This window comes from Phyllopteryx taeniolatus, chromosome 20 (genome assembly GCF_024500385.1).
Source record: "Phyllopteryx taeniolatus isolate TA_2022b chromosome 20, UOR_Ptae_1.2, whole genome shotgun sequence".
Classification (NCBI taxonomy): Eukaryota; Metazoa; Chordata; class Actinopteri; order Syngnathiformes; family Syngnathidae; genus Phyllopteryx; species Phyllopteryx taeniolatus.
Genome location: NC_084521.1, coordinates 2594464 through 2616005, shown reverse-complemented (window position 1 = coordinate 2616005; position 21542 = coordinate 2594464). Strand labels below are relative to the sequence as shown.

At 44.7% G+C, this 21542-nt stretch overlaps 1 protein-coding gene and 1 long non-coding RNA gene across 2 annotated transcripts in view; one reads left to right on the top strand and one right to left on the bottom strand.

Annotated features, from left to right (window-relative positions):
* The window catches only part of LOC133470137 (cadherin-20-like), a 45520-nt gene extending 35465 nt beyond the window's left edge, over window positions 1-10055 (bottom strand). Inside the window, exon 1 of the mRNA XM_061758121.1 lies at window positions 9885-10055. The gene's annotated coding sequence lies outside the window, so the exon portion shown is untranslated. The remainder of the gene's footprint in view (window positions 1-9884) is intronic.
* LOC133470140 (uncharacterized) overlaps window positions 1-21542 on the top strand; it is a 57784-nt gene that overhangs the window by 31952 nt on the left and 4290 nt on the right. The window lies entirely within an intron of this gene.

Sequence of the window (21542 nt, the reverse complement as noted above, 5' to 3'; positions counted from 1 at the left end):
AAAGTCAAGATGTATCACCAATTGCTACTTTCCTGTTTGCCCAGTCAAGAAAGAATCGCTGCCTCAGTGCAGTTTAGTTGTATTTCACTTTCAAGTTCAACATGTGCACATTTCACTTTTGAGAACAGTTTGTTTTAGATTTTGGGCAAAGTCCAACATGAGGGCAGTGCAAACACTCGGAAAGGCTCCGGATGCCGCCATATGCAGCTGACGAATCCCGAAGGCCTTGGAGCCAATTGACTGGGTGTTGAGGTTCAACAGCTGCACAACACAAAGCTATTATCTGATTTGCTGAGGTGGGATCAACTTGTCAGACGGGACCGAATCACTCCACTGGCGCTCCCATGTTGTTTTTATCACAGCGGCAGTCGAGAACGAGCCCTCGCCTCCAAATGTCACGGCTCGCACGTTGTCTCCGCTTCCTCGTCCCTCCCTCGCTCCGTCTGCTTCGCCGCGTCTTGGCGGCGTTCCCTGCGGGCGAGCGTCCTACTCTCTCGACCCCATGCGACGTCCTCAAGGTGCGTCTGCCGAGCGCGTTGACACGAATCACGCTGCGAGACCGGCACACACAACAGAGCGCCCGCTGAGCGCTGCCTGCGTCTCAGTTTGTTTGTGTGCATGAAATTGGGATTGCGAGTGTTTAAGGTTCCACTTGGCTTGTTGATAAAGTCTTACTGTGAAGGAGGAGAGTGTTTATTTCTGTGCTCCCCCTCATGTAACCTGAAATCTCCTGGTGCAGATCACAAAACACGCCGGTCTCGCTTTTTCTTGGTCCTGCTCATTATATCCAACATTAGCGACCATCCCGCCACAGGAGATGTGGCGGCAAACTTTTTGACTTTTTTTCCAAGGTGATGATCCTGAGTGTGTTACAGGATTTCGCATAAACATCTTGAAATAATTTTGATTTTATTAAAGGGGCATTACATTTTGGTGCAACTAAATGATGATTTTTATTCATTTATGATTGTGGCTACTTTACTTTCAAGTTCGTAAGACCTCTACGTGACCTCTACCCGTTGGACCTCAACTTTGGACTGGTCATACTTACCAACCCTCATATTCGTGGTTCGGCGTTTGCGAATTCACATATTCGTTGAAGTAGTACAAGTAGTAGTAGTAGTGAATTTTAAATTTGATGAATAAAACAGCGGTGCGGTGCGCAAACGGTTAGCACATCTGCCTCACAGTTCTGAGGACCGGGGTTCAAATCCCGGCCCTCCCTGTGTGGAGTTTGCATGTTCTCCCCGTGCCTGCGTGGGTTTTCTCCGGGCACTCCACTTTCCTCCCACATCCCAAAAACATGCGTGGTAGGTTAACTGGAGACTCTAAATTGCCTGTGGGTGCGAATGGTTGTTTGTTTCTATGTGCGCTGCGATTGGCTGGCGACCACTTTAGGGTGTACCCCGCCTCTCGCCCGGAGATAGCTGGGATCGGCTCCAGCACGCCCGCGACCCGCGGGAGGAGAAGCGGAACGGAAGATGAATGAATAAAGTATCTATCTACTGTACCTGTTCACTGTTTTTTTTTTTTGCTCAGGTCAAAGCAATAAAAAGTATCATTTTGCCGCCATGTTGTTGCCAAGGAACTATGTTAAAGTGCAATGAGGAGCTTCACTTGTACAAGTTGCCACCATCTTGTAGCATCTATTGGCAATTTTAAAGACCACTAGAACAGTGTTTCTCAACCTTCATTGCGCCAAGGCACATATTTTACATTTGAAAAACAATCTCAAGGCACATGTCGACAAACAGGCATTCACACTCACATTCACACTTTTGGACAATTTATAGTCTTCAGTGTTGTTGAAATGTGGTAGAAAACCCGTGCAAGCTTCCACAGGGAGAAGATCTACACATGAAGGCCAGAGCCAAGATTCAAACCCTGAATCTCAGAACTGAGAGGCAGCCTTGCTAACCAGTAGCACACCGCGCTGTCCTCGCGAACAAACATTTGCATTATTTTTATTTTCTCGCTTTAGTTGGGGTTTGGTGGCAGTCGGCACCGTCCTGACACTCATTTCGAACCGGCATTATTGTAATGTGGAGTCCTAAGACGGTTCAAACCGCTTTGAAATCCACATCAGGATACGTGCAGAGGTTGTTGTGTTGTGTTACGTCCTCATTAGCATTCCTCTATTCTGTTTTATTTCCCTCCTGCAGCATCTCTGCAGTGAAAGGCGACAGGTTGTCCTTTGAGCGCGGGACTCTCATTAAGTCTCTTAACAATGAACCTTTCGCTGGCTTTACTCCATTGTTCTCCTGTGCACATCTGATTAAACAGTTTTATTTTTATTCCCTACTTCTTTTTTTTTTGCATGCATGTTCATGACTTGGAAGCACTCGCTCCCGGGTATCGCGCGGGTCACGGCTTCCTGCTACCCATCGTTAATTCTGCTTAATCTGCAGGAGAGTCTGATTGCTCACCAGAGACCCTCGTTTCTTTTTCAGGGGTGGGGAGTCAATTAGAAAACTGAAATAGGCAAAGTTTTAAAAAGTTAGCGTGTTGACTGCACAGGCTTGCTGTTGTTTTCCGAAGAGTTTCCCGGGCGGTGTAATCACCTCGCTAATATGCGCAGCCTTTTATCCCGACAGTCGCATTAATCAAGTGGTGCCGCTGAGCGAGGGCGGATGATTGGGACAATAAGTGGTGCGTGTCATCCAAACAGCCATTAAGTGTTTGGACGCTACACCTCCATTATGAGGCCGACCGGGCTGTCACGCCATTTGCCAGAAATTTCTCCCTCGCCGTCAAGCGCACGCATCTGGGAAGTCGAGTGGATCATATGAGGTGTGTCAGAAAAGTTGCAGGATTCACTGTGGGCAAGCAGCACGTCTATAAAGAGATACCGTGGTGTCTTCTCACAATGCCCTGAGCATCCGACGGTTTCTCTTCTGTGACTTCAGTCCCGGAACGTTTCTGACATACGTTTCTGACATACGTCATATGTGGGGATAAATTTTAATGTGGGGATAAAATTGCCGGCAGGAGAAACATGGCGGATTAAACCCGTCTGTCTGGCTGAAAATTGGCCGGCGAGGGAAACAAACGGCAGCCATGCAGGCTGATGGGAGGCATTGCGGAGATGGCCCACATCTCCATAAATCATGTTGACAATTGACTTGAAATGCAAGTCTGCCATAAACAGTCCATGTAAGACCGCCCCACCTTAACACTGCTCAGTCCCTTCCAGCAGACTCAGAGACAATGACAACCCAATGTGTCGTTTCTGACCTGCGACGTTGTCTGCACACTCAATTCAAGAGATAATGGGATTTGTTTGGTAGCGTTACATTTTTGTTCCGAGTTTCCGTCTCACGACACGTCTGGCGTTGCCGCTTATCTCTGCAAACAGCCCGTTTTGCTTGATGACTAAATCTCTTTATTTGCTACACCTGTGCAATCTTAGGCGATACAATACAAAATGTCTGCCTTTACAAAATAATAATGCTCACTTGAGATGGAGAGAGCTATTCACTGTTGAACAAAACGAAGCGACTTTGAAGTTCAAAGAGCACAAATGTTGCATGCAACAGTTAACGCTTTACATTAGTGTTCCCCAGCCACTGGGCCATGGCACATTTGGTACCAGACCGAGGACAAAATATTTTATTGATCATCAGAGACTTAAAAAAAAGTTTTATTTGGAAAGTAAAGTGGATGTCAATGATGATCTTGTGGTCCGGTAGTAAAAAAGTAAAAAGATGATGTTCTGACGCAGAAGACCGTCGCAACTAAGCTGCGATAATTGTTTTTCGTTTTGTCGTTTTTCGTAGAGGGTCAAGAATAGATGCGTGTGAGTACTTTTCTATTGTCAGTCTGCATGTGTTGCCTTTGTTTGTGTTCAAATATGCAAATACGCATCTATGCTAGTTTCAGTAGCTCGTCAATGGCGTTTAGCGTTTTGTCCGAGCATTAAGGGAAGTGGTTTGATTGAATCCACCATATTGTTCTCTTTGTTTATGTTTAGTTTTCCAGTAAACTACAACTGGTTGTGGCAATAGACTGCTTAGACAGCACTTGGACTCATTTTTGAAACATTTTCCCCTATCTGCTACTTGCTGTGAATTTGGAGTACGATGACCTGGATGACTGAGAATCGACACAGACATATACTTGTGAAATTCGCGAGTGTGGGCAACTCAGATTTTTGCTTGCAACTCAAGACCAAAAAATGGCCAAGTGACGGCTTGTAACTCCAAAAACCCGTAATTTGCGTCGCTCAAAAGTCGAGGTACCACTGTATTTATATATAGAAACAATCAAACAGTCAATTTCCATAATAAGTCCCCTTTAACCATGGAAACCATACAAAACTCCAGTGTGCCTACATGTGCCATGTCTTAACACGGCAACACAGACGTGTTGATGAGTGATGTTTTACAACAGTGGGGCATCCGAGCTCTAGCAGGCTCAGCGTGTCCCATTTGTGTGGCTTCTGCCAGATGTTGACTCGAGCGCTGCACAGATGATAAACTTTGACAAATCCACAATTCAACACTCGACGGGCTTCCGCTTTGTTTTGTTTGCATGCGCCGCCGCCGCCGCACAGCACACTTCGTCCACATCAACAGACGACCACTTTGACACCGGCGACAGAACACAACATCTCAGCTAATAACAAAAAAGAAGAAAGATTTACGCAAGCGGCGGGATTAAAGTCAGCCTGCTACCTCCGGAGAACTCATTTATATCACTTGTTTATTTTAATAAACTTTGTGTCGGCTCAGAGGGTCCACAAAAAGTCAATAACTCTTTCTGTAAACCAACAAAACATGATTGCACTTCATCAGAAACATGAAAAAACACAAATTTTTAGATAGACACAAAATCAGCAAAAGAGTTTTGTTAAAAGCAATGAACGTTTTTTTGATTTTCTGGCTGTGTATCATTTTTGTGAACGATCACAGCCGGCCTTCACTGATGTGTTGAAGAGAAAAATGTTAGTGTTTCATAAATAGTGCACTCATCAAAAGTAGTCTTCGTAGTTTTGTCAATAACACACCAACAAGAGCAACAAATTCACTCTCAAATTCAAAGAAAAAAGTGACCGTTGTCATATACTACTATACGACTTGTTATCATCATTATTATTATTATTACTTGCAACTTATTATAGTTGTTTTTTTCCGCACAATTCAGTAAAGGTCATTTTACTGCTTCACTGCTTGACAAATAAAAACCTTGAAGCTTAATAATGTTTATGTGTCATGATTGGATATGTGGATTGCTGCTTTCAGTGTAGCCATTATTGACCATAAAGAGTTGCTTATAATAATAATAATAATAATAATGATAATAAAAAAGCTGTAAGAATAAATCTCTGTAGACAACATTGTCACGTGTGCCTCAGCTGCAGATGATGCGAGCGATAACCGTTGTACGTGTACGTGCATGCGGACGTGCTCGTGTGCGCGTCTCAGGTTTCTCTTTCAGCGTTTCTTTTGGCCGTGTGGTAAACCTGCATGTCACCGTCAGTGTGATGCCTGCACATCGTGAGTCCCGAGACGCAAGCGAGCACTGGGAACATTTCCAGAGGTCATCTTTTAAATGCGGACAAAGCAAACACGTGTTAGCGGTGGGGTAATGCACACACGTGCATGCTAGTCGTAGAAGCAAGCCATGCACTACCAAGTACAAGTACGGACGAGTCAACGTAAGCAAAATGCATTTCAACTGGGCCGTATTTGATTGGTAAAAGGGAATCATGGGCCAGGTCAATCGTCGATGTGGTGGCAAAAAAATTCATCCATCCATTTTCTGAGATGCTTCTCCTCACTAGGGTCGTGGGCGTGCTGGAGCCTATCACAGCTATCTTCGGGCGGGAGGCGGGGTACAACCTGAACTGGTCGCCAGCCAATCGCAGGTCACATAGAAGGAAACAACCATTCACACTCACATTCACACCTACGTGCAATTTAGAGTTTTTAATGAACCTACCACGCATGTTTTTGGCATGTGAATGGAAAGCGGAGTGTCCGGAGAAAACCCACGCAGGCACAGGGAGAACATGCAAACTCCACACAGGCGGCGCCGGGATTTGAACCCCGGTCCCCACAACTGTGAGGCAGATGTGCTAACTAGTCAGTCACCGTGCCGGCAATAATAATTTTATTTATAATTGAATTATAATTAATTCACCAATTATTTGATTTATACTTATTCTGTCTAATAGTTTTGATTTTAGTATTTAAAATCAATCAATGAAATTATTTAATGAGATGAATGAATTCAAGAAACAATTAAGCAATTTTAGGGACGAACAGCTAAACGAATGCGACAAATACTTCAAGATTCTGAATTGATTGGATTAGCTGCTCGGTGGGCCAGATTAATGTACAGAGCGGGCCATATGTGCTCCGCAAGCCATACTTTACCCACCCCTGCATTAACAGCTGGCAGCTTCTTATTTCAATTTTTTTCCTCCCAACATGTGTCCTTGACTGCTTGAATACAAGCAGAAAGTGAATCAATCCCAATTAATTCTGCTGTGGAGGTCCTTGTGTCTATTATGTCTATTACTCTATGTAATGACTTTATGTAATAGACAGAACCATCGCCTGAGTCACTGATTGCGTTCTTCAGGCCGGCCAGGAATCATTCAGTGAGGTTGCAGTCCGTCGCAGCAGCCACTTCATTGAAATGAAAGCTCACAAAAGCACATCGGCCTTTGTGGCGTTTGTACCCACTCGATCCAAACAAGGACCTTGGGAAAAAAAAAAAAAAAGACAAACGAAAACAGGACCATCCGTGTACCTTTGGTTTTATTTGGAGAGGACAAACACGAGGTATCAAAGCTGTTCTTGCTGCACGAACCACTCCAAAACACCTGCGTGCTCATTTTATGCGTCGTTCATGGACTCTTGCCAAATGTTGATGTTTTTCTTTTTCTTTTTGGTTGAGCGGGAGTTGCAACATGAGCCTCGGGGTAAGTTGATCCATCCTCGGCCTTCAAAGCTTCCGTACAAAGCGCGGCCCCTGGGGCAAAGCTCCCAAAAAGCAACGCTTCATCGTCGTGCCCAACAAGCCCCCCCCTCGACCCTCATGTGTTTCATTTGCCATCGCCATGACGACGTGCGCGACGCCACGCCGGGGTGTCCGATAACAAAAGAACCATCAAAGAAAGCCAGCGCAGCAAGGAGCAAATATGGCCGTTAGACAGGTATACCACTCCCCAATTCGCGAACTTGCATTTCAAATCCACTTTTCCCACTGAAATGAATGGAAATGACATTAATGCCTTCCAGCCCACCAAGAAAAACAGCACTGTATAAAAGCATACAGTAATAACATCATCAAATAGAATGTACAAAAATAAACTTTTTCCTTAATTGCGCCATTTCGTCACTGTTTTTGTCCTTTTTCGACACACTTTCCTCAATTACAGCAGCTTCCCCATCTTTTTACGGACAGAGAGCCGCATCTTAGAAATTATTCTAACGCCAATGGCCAGCCATCAAAAGTCCACATATAATAATAATAATAATAAAAAACATACAATATTTCACTCTGAATGTGTGTAGTGCATCTCTGTAATATGAGTTTAACTTTCTGGATTGAACGGCCTAACTAAATGAAGCTTTTGACACTATTCGAATTCATTGCGATGTACCTGTACTACGCTTGTACTGCTTCGCCAAGACAGCTAGCTACTTGCACACCTCGCGCATGATTTCAAACTTTAATTCGACGGTACACTTCTTCTCAGCACTCAATTTCTTAGGAGCCATGATTAGAAACAAAAAAATGGGCACAAAAACAAAACAGAAAGTGCAAGCGCAAGAAACACTTTCACTGCGAGGTGACCACGTGAACTGATGGAGGCCGGATGCACGCTGCTGCCATCTAGTGCCATCGTGTCTGAAGCTTACTTGTAAATCCAATTTGTACTTGCAACAACAAAGATATGACGGAACAACGGCTAATAACTATTAAACTTTTACTATAGGCAAGTAAACATTTTGGCGCAGATTTTTTCTCTTCACGTTGGAGTCGGCACCTAGTGGAAAAGCCATCGACGCCATGTTGTTTTCTGAAGTCGTGGTTGTGGCCCATAAAACCCAATTGGAGATTTAGCAGCCTATTGACTTTGTCTGCAGAACAACAAGGTGACGAGGCCTTGATGACAACTTTTCGACTTTGCCCGCGTGGCGACGCTGTTGACCAACCAGCCGCGTTCTAGCCTCACCTGACATAAAAACCCAATGACAACAGCACACAAAACCGCTGAGGTCTATTTGCAGGAAAAAGATGCCTGCAGGAGTTAAGCAAACATCAGTGTTTTTTTCCCCCCTTATATGTACTCCCAAAGAAGTAATGAGGACTGCGAAGAGACGAAGAATATAGACAGGAAGTTCAAAGCAGTAAGACTTCAGACACTTTTTTCACAGTTATCAAAGTTAATTTCTTTTCATGCTGGAATGAGTGGATAACAATTATATATTATATTTATAATTGTGCACTGTATTAGCGGCACGGTGGGTGACTGGTTAGAGCGTCTGCCTCACAGTTCTGAGGACCGGGGTTCAATCCCCGACCCCGCCTGTGTGGAGTTTGCATGTTCTCCCCGTGCCAGCGTGGGTTTTCTCCGGGCTCTCCGGTTTCCTCCCGCATCCCAAAAACATGCATTAATTGGTGACTTTAAATTGCCCGTAGGTGTGAATGTGAGTGCGAATGGTTGTTTGTTTGTATGTGCCCTGCGATTGGCTGGCAACCAGTTCAGGGTGTACCCCGCCTCCTGCCCGATGACAGCTGGGATAGGCTCCAGCACGCCCGCGACCCTAGTGAGGAGAAGCGGCTCTGAAAATGGATGGATGGATGGCTGGATGGATGCACTGTATTACAGAAGAACCACCAAAGAACACATTCACTCCTATTTCGAACCAAACCTGGCACAAAATGAACTTTCGTTCGAAAAAAACGTTCTTTGACAGAAGGCGCGCGTTCTCGATTACGTTCCTCAAGCAGAAATGAACTAAGTTCAGTTACGTTTGCACAAAATACGAAGTATTTCTTGAACTTTTGTGCATTGCACTCGTTCAGGTACAACACTGCCTAACGTGCGTGTCGTTGACATGTGGGTGGAAAGTTACAGGCAAGCATGGGAAGAAAAGCCAAGATTTGAACCCAGAACTGTGAGGCAGACGTGCTAACCACTGTACCACCGTGCTGCCTCTTAGAGGTTTGACTGCATTTTAAGTTGGAGAACGGAAAACCCACAAGTCGATCTCACTGTATATCCAGATCCAAAGTGACCATTAATGGATGCCATTTTCAACCAGTTTGGATCCAAAAATGTTTCAACTTGAAAGACGTTTTGACAGGTTTGATGGACGTTCTCTCCACATGAACCAGTTTTGAGCTGTTTAGCCTGGCAGTGCGTGACCTTGCCTCTGAGCCTGCTCCCAAATACGTAATCGGTGAGAAGAAGAAATGCTAAAACAAGGAAGGCGCGTGTAAGCAGGCGACGAGCGCGCTGACCCCTCGTTGCTTCATGAAACTCCTGTTTGGTATTCAGCACGCCGCTTGGGGAAAGTGTTGATGCAACAACAGCATCACTGGGCCAAGTAAGTCCGGCACGACGGGGGGCGCGGGGTGTATTTGGCGGGGTCACGTCGGTGCCTCGCGAATCAGCCGCACAATGAAATCTTTCTCCTCGGAGGCGGCGGACTTGGCAGAGCTGGCCGGTGTCTGAGAAGCTGAAAAATAGAAACGCTACTGTCGGCTGCCGTGGTTACTGAGCTCCTGAGCGCCTCTCCCTCCCCCCGTGACCGTCCCCTACCACCCCGCAACCCACAGACAAATTCCCCTTAGTCACTTTCTCAAGCAAACTGCTGAGAGGCTCACCTTGTGACAGCATCAGCAAAATAAGATCAACGTGTTACCTTTTGGGAAGTAGATGTTCAACTTGTCTTCCTCGCAAAAAGCTTTGAAGCGCAAACCAACAGCACCTCCTTCTCCTCCTGCTGGCTGCTCCTCAAGTGTGAGATGAAGTCATTTACAGGGGAAGGCGCACACTTCCTCTCGCTGCCTCGCCTCAGCTCGCACTGACTGCCTTCCCGGCGCTCCTCATCCTCCTCCTGCCCTCTTCCTCCCTCCTTCTTCCCCCCCTCCTGCTGCTGCTCACCTCATGAATGTTTAGACACGCCAATTGCAGCTGAAAGGCACCGAATTAACCCGCAGGATTGGAAATTCACTCACTCACTCCCGACTCACTTTCTCCCACTTTTTTGGGAGGTTGTTCTTAAAGCTCTCCCTCAGCCCCACATCACCGCGGCTGCGACCCCGTTGAGAGGTGCGATCGCGCCTCGGCAAGGCGAGCGATTGCTTTATTGGGCCCGGCGTGGGGAAATGAACAAACATGAGCATTAAAGAGGACTATGTTTGATGAATAAGTAAATGTTTATCACCCGCAGCCTAACTCGAATTAATCATTTATTGTCCGCAAATGAGTCGAGCTGCTGAACAAATTGAATCATTAGAAGTCAGCCCCAGCTTCCTCGTGAAGCTCGACAAATCTGGGCAGAAATGTTCACGTCGAATCTGCACGGTCTCCTTGTTAAGAGAAGATCTTTTTGGGCAAAATGAAATATTTATTCTGACCTTCGCACCACCTGGCGACAAAGAGGTCACCAAACTTTGGCACCACGCTTTGCCAACAATTTACGCCGTAGGCAAAAAAAAAAAAAAAAAGCTTGTTAATTTAGCGCCAGCTGTCTGATTCCAATTGGGGCTCATTTGGGCAAATTCCTTCGAGGGAGTTGGTCAACGGACGAGAATTCACACAAAATGACTGCTTCCAACCCAAATGCACAACTTTCTGTTCAATTTCCACATGGTTCCCTTGAGACTTGTTCTTGCCTCCTGTAATGATACACATGGCCACACAATGTTGGGCCTATTGCTGAAACTGGTGTCGGCTGGGCTAATTTTCCAAACTTTCTGAGAATACTCAAACTGATCGTCCAACTTTGATGCCGTGCTCTGGCCACATTAGAAGGCACAGACAAAAAAAAACCTTGGGGATTTTCCAATTGGGGCATACTGGGCTGTAAACCTTCTATTCAATTTCATCAATGGGTCCTTGAGACTTTTGTGTGTGCATCCTGGTTACGACAGACAAGTCCACACAATTTCTTGGCAGTGGGTGAAACTGGTGTCGGGGGGATTATTTTTTGTAACTTTCCAGGGGGCGCCGTTGAGTGAGCTTTGGGAGCATACGTTAGGCAACCCTATAATTTGTACATTCTCACCACGAAACACACACATGCCAAAATTTGTGAGCTTTCGGGCATGTCAGGGCCCTCAGAAAGGCGATTATTTCCATAAATGTTGTCCAACTCCAAGCGATGTTTCTGAAGGCGTCCACAAATAAAGCTCGTGTTCCTGCAAGGCAGCGACGAGCTTCTTAGTGGCGCACGTCCAGTGTCTCCATTGTTCCCCAGAAAGCTCCCTGGAGTCGCACTCAGGAGGCGATAGCGACGCGGCACTCGCTTCCGGGCTCTAATCCAATGCCACTTACCAACGCGCCGCAGGTAAAAATGGAGGCCATGCTTCCTTTCATTATAAGCCATGTGATATGTAGAAGTATAAGCCATGTATAAGCCATGCACAATACGCCGCACCACAGTGTGGCCATTCTTGCCTTGTCGTCCTTGACACCAAGCACTAGGCCCTATTCTTCTCTCGAGCCCCAAGGCATGACGCCAAAATGTTGATTATCGATCGGCCATGCTCTCGTATTGATTTTAATCGGCCGCCTGGCGGGCGGTAGATGCGGCGGGTCAGGAATGAAAAGGAATTAAGAGCAAAGAAGAATCCAATGTGCGCTACATTGTGCCCAACGCTGTTGGCAATCAACTTGAAGCGCCACAGCGATCGATGTAGACAAAACACGACCACCGACAATCAAGCCTGGTGGTGCTTTTTTTTTTGTGTTTTTTTTTATTCCCTGAGTGTTGTTTGACAAAAATATAAAGAGTGTGAAATGTCGGCGGGAAGGAACAACACAGCTGTAGGACATCGATGGGATTATCTGCATACTGGCAAACCTTCTTTGCCAATGAAAGCAATCCAAGTGGATCTCGAGACTGAGGATTTTCAAGCCTGATGTGGAAAAAGAAAACCAGATGAAGGAGCGAAAAAAAAGTCTCTGGATTTGACTTCATTCCCATGACGCTTTGTGGCCAGACTACCTTTCACTCAGCCAGTCGGTGAGCCATTGATTTCTGGGCTTTAGCCTCAGGAGATGAGACAGTTTGCATGTTTGGCATCCCGAAGTAATAAATCACATCGATCAGCCGCCATAATAAGGCCGTGCCGACGCATCCCCCAGAGAGGGTTGAGAAAACAATTCGAGACGGAGAAGAAGAAGAAGCATCGAGGAGGCCAAAAGGCTTAATGGGCATGACGCTTGTGTGGAGAAGCATGAATACATTTGTTATTATTTGGTATTTTTCATTCATATTAAACACATCCCAACCTAGCGCATTCACAAAAAAATCATTTATAAAAACTTTCCATAGAAAGATTCGCATTGGTTTCTTTCTAAACAACTGTTAAAGCACTTATTCTTCACCATTTGCGTGATTATTCATATCAAAACCTACATTGTCCTCCTTTGTCGTTTTGATGATATTGCGTGTAAATGTGGAACAGAGACACATCTGGAGAGTTACCTTAAGACATTTTCAAAGAGGAAATAGTTGTTAGCATGCGGCATCGAGCTAACTGGCGCAGCTCACCACGGATGTTCTTCCACACCAAACTCATCCAGGCACACCTTTGATGGACCTTTGGGAACAGCAAAGAAACTGCCCAAAGTCTTCCCACAAAATTGGAAGCATAAAATCATCCAAGATCAAGCAGATTTACACGAGCGAGTTTATCTAAATATGTCGTAACGGCAAACGTGGCCCCGAGTTTGACAAAGTTTGTTGAATTGTTGTGAAAACTGACAAAGGTGGCAATGCTGGATGCCTAAGTCACGTGTTTCCACCATCTTCTTGGCAGCATCGCATCTATTTTTTACAATTAGTAAGTATTCCGTATGTTCCTCTTGTCCTGCACGTTCTTGATGAATAATTTGGGCTGCCGGTGGAGCGCAATGTTGAGAAAACTTCACCGCTGGGCCGTGGCGCCTCCCAAGAGGAGCGCTTTGATCCTGACCGGCTTCAACAGCTAATCTATCTCCAAAGCCTGACGTACAATTGCGTGTCAGTCAGCGGGCCGGTGGAGTGGATTGTCTTTTAGTTGCTCAGTAAAAGACCCAGGTGGGCTTTATGCGGGAGGGTGAACAACAAATCCCCGGTGGAAAAAAAACAAATCTAATCTAAAACTGTATTGAAAGTATTGTGCGACAAAGATTAGAAAGATTCTCAAACGTTCTCTGTCTTGTTTGTCAAGTCCACCTTTTCAGCTAATAAACTGCGTCACAACGCACCATGTTTTATTTATTTACATCTCAACTCAACTCAGCTGCAAAAAACACATTTGTTTGCACAAATGTATTTCCCATAAAAAGAAAAATTACAGATTTGAGATAAATTCACTAAACATGACATGTCATCAGGTACCCCTGTATCAAATGAGATTTAATATCAGTTCATCCATCCATTTCCTATACCGTAGATGCGGGAATCCAGCCAATCACAGGGCACTTAGAGACAAACAATCATTCACACTTAATGGATCTTTTTGGAATGCGGGAGGAAAAGCCCACCCAGTCGAACCCCGAACCTTAGAATTGTGAGGCGGATGTGCTAACCACTCTTCCACTATGCTTCCAGTCAATATCAAACATTGACTTACAATGATTGTTTTAGTGCATGCGGACGTGTATTGCACAGAATGTATACGTGAAGTTCATTTGAGTGGATCAGTCCATTCTGTTGCAGTCTTCTGTTCTTGTCATCGATTAAACATGATTTTTGTGCAGCACTGATTAAGCTTACGTTCATGGTGTAAGGGTGAGCACATTTGCAAATATAAGTATATGAAAATATGAATGTATAAGAGTATGCAACCGCTGTATATAAATATAACTTTACGAAAGTATGAAGATATAAGGGTATGAAACACTGGACAAAAGAGATATAAAGGCTATTAAAACATGAGAATGTTTGATTTGAGAGCATCAAAATGTGAGATATGAGTAGTAATTAAAATGCCACAGATTGAGATGATTACACCTATTTCGATATGACAGTATGAAGTATCCAGCGGGTGCCAGTGCACATGTCGGCACAAGTGGCCCGCAATCAGCTGAGAAGGTAAAAGTCACAAAAGCGGCACGAGGCCTAAGTGACGCCACGTTGCGCCACTCGTTTTTCTCCTTGACGGGAACACGCCCAACCCAGCAACCCCACATTTCCCCCGTGCCCGCCCCCCCCCAACGCCCTCCACCGCCCCCAGTCCTCCTGCTCCCCTCCAGTTGGTGTGTGGATGTTGGGCGCCAACAGGATTTGAGGGCGATTCAGTGGCTGTGTTGAGCTCCTCCTGGGATTACCCAGTTGGGCTTTCTGGCTCCGCTTGCGACGCGACTCTGGAGAGCTTCTGGCTTTTACTCTGCACGTGTGTGCGTCTGTGTGCGCGCGCGTGTGTACATCTGCCACTTCCTCCCAGGAGATGCGGAGCACAGGCTTTGCCTATTTCCAACGCCATAACGATGTTTCAGGGCCAATTTGTTCAAACAAAACATTTTTTAACGTCATAACTGATTTTGTAAGACGATTATGTTCCGGTCACTCCGAGAGCTAAAAAAAAAAGAAGTCAGCAGGTTCAAGAGCATTCTCTATTGAGGCTCCAGTAATACCTAACGACCCTCCATACGGAAAAATTAGAGCGTTTAAAGTTGAAATCTCGATTAAAGACTTATTTTTACACTCACGCATTTAGTTAAACCGCACCTAATATGCAAATTGCCTCTTGCCCTGACATTTGGATTGTGTGTGTATGTTTTCCGCAGTTTAAAATAAGCCTTATTCGGACACGTAAAGCTCTTTTAGCTCCAAACAAAGCGCTGATCACGTCCAAAAATCTAATTTGTGTCTCATTGAAGCCGCGAGCTGACTGGTCATCAAGTTGGATTCTCGTCAGGTGGTCGGCATGCGATCAATTCTTCACGAAAGTCAAAGGTTTCGAGGAGTTTTGAGTGTTTGATTTGTAGTTAGGAGCGCGCTAACGGGGCAGACTAAGAGAGGCCTAGTACGCCGCCACTCAAGCGTCGATATTTCGCATAATTACATCCTGAGAGGAATACGTGTGTCGTTTTTCCCGGGCAGAAAGACGAGAGAAATGTTTTTATTTCTTTCTACCCGTGGCTGTAATTATTCGTAAACTCCCTCTCACGCCTCCTCCCCCGTGGCATGAGATTGATGGGAAAATAAAGGTTGTTGTTGTGATGCCGACGCGCTTCTTGTGCAATTAGAACAAATGTCAGATGTGTAAGAAGAAGAAAAAGGAGGCGCTAATTAAAAACATAAAAAGATCCCTCAATTAACTCCGGAGGTGAGCGAGCGAGCCAGCGCGCGGAGGAAAATGATTTGCATTGTTAGACGGCAGGAAAAACGCGGATTGCGCCGTAACCTCAGTGGGGAGTCGCACGCAAGGACATCAAAAGCAGCAACGCAGATAGCACGCCGCCACCGATAGGCACGAAACCACCCAAAGCTGCGGCTTTGAACAAAACTTGCATTTCTAATCTTCCTAGCGGTCTTCATAACACGCTTTCGTCACAATACCCCAAGGATCACCAATCATGGACCTATTTTTACAGCGTACTTTGGTGAAATTTGCTCGTTTTAGGTTTGGATCTCCTTATTGTGGCTTCTTCTGGTGTGCATGATTTGGCCACTGGGCAGCAGTATGAAACAGTCATGCAGACAAACGAAGTAGAATTGTAAGTGATTCAGTAATCTGCAGTAATTCTTTGCAGAGGATAAATAATATATGCCTGTGAGTGTTGTTATGTTGTCTGTGGACATGCACCGCTAGTGTTCAAATATCCGTTCCTTAAAGTGTTATAACACGGCCGCATAGATGCTATTTGTTCACCCGTCTATGGTGTTTTTCATTAGCATTAAGCTGGCAGACTTAAATTTACTTGTTTGGTTAACGTCACACTTGGTGGGTGAGCAGGCAATTGAGGCACACAGCTATTTGTTTACAAACATTGAAAATACTATTTTTTATAAAATGTTCCCTTTAAATTGCCGCAATCGTCGGAGGAGAACCTTCTCCGGGAAGTCCAGGAAAAGCAATTTGCCTCCGCCGTCCCAGAAGCAGGAAGTCGCTCACCTGTGGTAGGAAACAAAATGACAAATGTCAGCGTCGCGCGATTCCTGTGACACGTTTGATTGCTTTGGAATCGTGTTCACTTCACCAGAAAAAAAGCAAATTTTCCTAAACAAATGATGAACGCCGGCTTTAGTTGGGCGTATCCAAAGTCGGTTGTCTCTATTCTCTGTGTGGATGTTCCGTTTTCCATTTGCAGGTGACCTTTCCCGGGCGGGAATAATCACATCCTTTTCTTGCGTTGACATTTCATCCAATCAGCCGGTTAGCATTTGACATCCCAACAGGGCACGCGGGACGGTGGGAAAACGTGCAATAATGAGCCCGACGACACTTGTTCACATGCAAATGACAAGATATGAAGCACAGAAACCTCTGTGGATGTGCCCCCTTTATCCTATAAACGTGACCATAAATAGCCATAAAATAAATGCGCTCCTCACAAAAAACCTAGGGGTATTTGGATTTCAGGTGAAATTACAAGATGAACCTTAAATGTGCAATAACCTTTACAGGTGAACTTTGTTTGACCTTCTCTAAACCTTTGAACACGTCCAACTATTGAATGTTTCAGTACTTTTTGTACAACTTGCTGAACAGCAAAATTCACAAGATGAGACCAAGACATGCCCTGCGATTGGCTGGCAACCAGTTCAGGGTGTACCCCGCCTCCTGCCCGATGATAGCTCGGATAGGCTCCAGCACGCCCGCGACACTAGCGAGGAGAAGCGGCTCAGAAAATGGATGGATGGATGAGACCAAGACTACGCTGAACAATTGTTTAACAGGACCGCAGCATCGCAGGATGTTCTCACCGTGTCATCACCCGATTGCAACAGAAATACAGTTGTGGTGACTCTGACCCAGTTGCCAGAACCAACACCCCCGCGCTCCCCCACACACACACACCTTGATAAACTGCATTCTTCCAAGCGGCCCTGCTGTGAGACTGACCCAAGGAGACTCCTCGTGGACCCTAAACTAATTAACATCTACCCTCGAAGTCTGAACTCCCAAGCATCAAAAGCCAGACGTTTCCACCGGACCATCTGTCTGTGAATAGGAACAATTGCTGGGACAAGGTGACACCCGCTGGCGTCGAGAGGAACTGCAAAGTCGATCCGGGGGGACTCTCATTTGATGTTTAACCAAGGACAAATGTCTGTTTTGATATTTCACAAACTCTGCAGAAATTTTCCAAATGTATGCCTTGATCTCAGTGTGTCAACTTTACAAGTGCAATCGTGAGATTTTGAGAATTGCTTGTCTTGATTTGACTCCCAGCAGCAAGAAATGTGATTTGAACCATAAGCAGTTGATTTGCCAAAACTGAAGTATAAAGAGTCAGTCTGATACGCTTGACCTCTGAGTAAAGAGAGTACCAAGTTGAGGTTATTTTATATTAATATATGATTTTAAACCCATTTTATCAAATTTGCAGACAAGATTCAAGCCGATGGGTGTGGTCTTCTCCGTCCCTCTTTGACAGGCCCCTGGGCTACTTAATCCTGGCGCTTGTGCGTTTTTGCTCTCTCGTGTGTTTTTCTCTCCTCTGACTTCTGAAGTCTCGTCTTCCTGGCATCTGCCAGATACAGGCTGGCTTCGGCCACCCCTCCCCCCCTGCCCTTACTTTGCTCAGTAACCGCGAAGAACAGACTCGGCTTCCCAGCCTATCCGTGGACCACCGCTAGGCGATCAGGGCACGTGCTACTAAGGTACCAGGTACGCTTCCAGCCAAGTGTGATCGCTCTGAAATTGCCAGCGAGCCACAAAACAGGCAGGAAGAGAGTTGGTCATACTCTCCCAACAAGGCGAACAACAATTTTTCTTCTTCCGCCTCTTTTGTTTAGTTTCATTTTTTGTGCATCTTTTTCTTCTGCAACCAAAATCCATCTCCTTGCTTCCTGAGACGTGCCTGAGAGAGACCACCACCCACCAGCTTGAACTTACGCTCGTGAGTAGACACGGCAAGCTTTTGCAAGACTGTACAATATTAGTGCCTAATAATTCCGGGGGAAATTACTACCTTCAGACAAAAACTCAACTTTGTCCTCGCTCTCTCTCTCTCTCTCGCTCGTCCGTAACGAACGCATTAAACGCTCGTGTTTTCCACTTTTGTCCAACACACGATGTTCTAGTTCCCTTTTCGTACGCCTATTTTTCTTCTTTTTACCAATATTATTGTTAATTTCTTTCTTTAGTTAGACCCCTTTGTGTGTTTCCCTCTAGATCCCTTGTAGATGTCATTAAATATAACATAAAATTCCGCTTGTGGTTGTATTTTGTGTGTGTTCTGAGTTTGAGTGAGCCTCTGTCATCTAGAACTCAAAATTTCATAAAGTGTAGCAACCTTCAGATTACGAGACTGATAAAAAGGTTTCTCGTCACTTTCGTCACTAAATTTTATACATATAAAAAGTGACGTGGTGCCCCTTCACGAGACAGATTAGTTTGATTTTAACGATTAATCTTAAAATGACGCTAGACCGGAAGTAATGCAGGCGTCGCTTCTGGCTTATTTTTTTTCTCCTAAATGAATTACATTTTTATTTAACCCTCATATACGCTACACAGTAAAGAGAGACTAGATGAGTCACAGAAAGGCATTAAAAATAATGTCCTTGGAAGTGCTTTGGTCCATTTGCATCCAGAATTTTCCCCAAAACCCGAATATCCCAAACTGTTTGTGAGTAGTCTATCATGTAAAAGTGACTCATTCAATTTATTTTCAAAATCTTATTTTAAATTGTGAACAAACGGCATAATGTGTCCCCTTTAAAGTTTTGCGGTATGAAATCAATCGCCTAACAAGGAGACTTCCAGCTCTCGCCTGTCACGCTGATGAGCTCCTCAGAGGGAAAAACTCTGATGACCTCTGATGAAACCAGACTCCTCGTGACCCCAGGAGGTCTGCGGAGTTCTGCAATTGCACCAGGAAGTTAATGTGGGATGACGAGGATGTGAGGGAGAAGCTTCTGGAGGGAATGTCGGCATTCTGAGTGCTGATCGGCTCTGTCGGCTTCCCACGACGCAGGCCAGTGAGTAACGCTGATTGACCTCGACTTGGCCGCCTTCATTGCCCGCCCGCCCGGTTCCTGGAAAAAAAATGATTTTGAAGGTCATTGAGAATACAATATGTGTGAGGTGGTGCCAGGAGCTTGTTTATTGGGCAAAAAGAGGGAAAGTCTGCTTCAAGTACCTTTTCAATAGAACAAAATCCATTGTTAGATTTTTCGAATTGAAAAAATCAACAGCACATATTTTAGGGCCTTTAAAATGCATTCAACTCCATCAGGTTCATCTGAAATGGATTCCAAATCCATCCACGCATGTTCTACTCGTGCAGTGGTTCTCAAAACTTTTTACGTACCGCCATCATAACTCATACAAAATACAAAGTAGTAGTATGTGGTAGTAGAGTCTTTAATGAAAACGAGGCAGACGTTTTATTCCTAAAAAGTATATTTGATGTCATTGTAAGCCACTGTAACATTATGCAGAATTTGCATGTTAACACTGGGCTTAAATATAACAAAATAAATAAATAATAATGATCAGGATTCAATTAAAATGTATTGCACTTAAGTTAAATAAAATTGGGACATAAGTTAAAGTTTGGAAACAAACAGTTCTTAATTAAATGCAAACAAATGTACTTTTACCGGATTTAAAAAAAAACGTTTAAAACAGTGTAACATTATGCATAGTTTAATTTAGTGATACTTTCATGGACCACTAGAGGGAGCCCGCATACCTCTATTGGTATACGTAACACATTTTGAGAATCATGGTATCGAGTGCCTTCAAAGTGGAATAAACTCCATATTCTAGTTTTAATGTTTAGTATTTTAGTGCCTTTCAAATCCATCTGCAGGTCTATTGTGTTTTCAATACATGCATTTTTTCTGCTAATGTTCTATTCACCTGAAAATGTAATACAATCCAACCCTCAATCTGCACAAATTCTAGTACCTTTCTAAAAGGAATAAAATCCATCGACGCATGTTCCAAGGTTGAAGATGGTGGACCCCAATTACGGTACCCCTTTTTCGAACAGCCTAGCATCTAAAGGCGCCAGCGTGTCTCATCAGGTTACGGAAGGTTTTTCCCGATCTTGTTGTCCACATGACTTCTGTTGCCGGATTCAGAAGAACCAGAGAACGAGCGGAAAGTGAGCACGGGCATGTCATCTGAGAGCAACGGAGCAGTATTTGGGCTGCTGCTGCTTGTCAGTGCGTCCCGCCTGCCAAACGTCAGCCAAGCACAACACCGTCGACTCAATCCATTTACGACGTGACAACATCTTAAATGGCAGTTAGCGGTCGCCCTTGATGTGACGCCACGCATCTGTTTCCTCCGCATGGCCGAACTAAAGTGCATTTGGGAGGAAAAGGCTTATCTGATGGGCTTTTGATTTGATTTATTTAACCTTTATTTATCCAAGAGACAACCTCCAAGGAAATAGACAACAGTGTTTAGACGCTCTGTTCAAACACTTCTATCTTCATCTATTGCTTTCGGAAACTTTCTTTAAACAAGTCTATCGCTATTGTCTGTCAGTTTGAGCTGTGTTGATGTTTGCTGGATCCAGTCTGAACTAAAACACGTGTTAGCCGAAAATGTAAACCTATGGGAACTAGCAATACTAATAATGGTTATTAACGCTAACGTTTTAGATGTTGGTGTAGTCTGGTGTAACATAGCATAGTGTAACATAGGCTAACATAGCATAACAACGTTTAATATTACAGAACATACATAATAACATAACATAGCAGAGCATAATAATGGTAATATGAAGACTAGATATACCAGCACGCTATAGCAGCCTTGCTAACCGATAGGCCTACGTGGCGGCCATGTTGGTGGGGTCGACGTTCCCATCAACCGCAATGCACGAACATTGAAATTAAGTCGTAATGGCCTCAATTCTTGAACGATTTTCTCGTTTACTTTTCCATCAACGCCAAAGCGTGTGCTCTCAACACGTAACATTTGGAAAAACAAGGCCCCAAAAACATTTTTACATGTGAAAGTTTACTCCCAGTTCCCTTGTCGTAATTGCGTGCCGTTGTACCCAACCGTAGGCAGCACAATGTGCCGGCATCCTTGGTCTTCTGCTTTTCTTGCGCTGGCGATGTTTATCCTCCTAGCTTAGCGTCGCCGAAGGCACGCAGCTCAAAAGGGGCGTGTCGTATCTACCTATTCATATCTGTAGATAGCGCTGTATTGCTGTGCTGTTACATTAG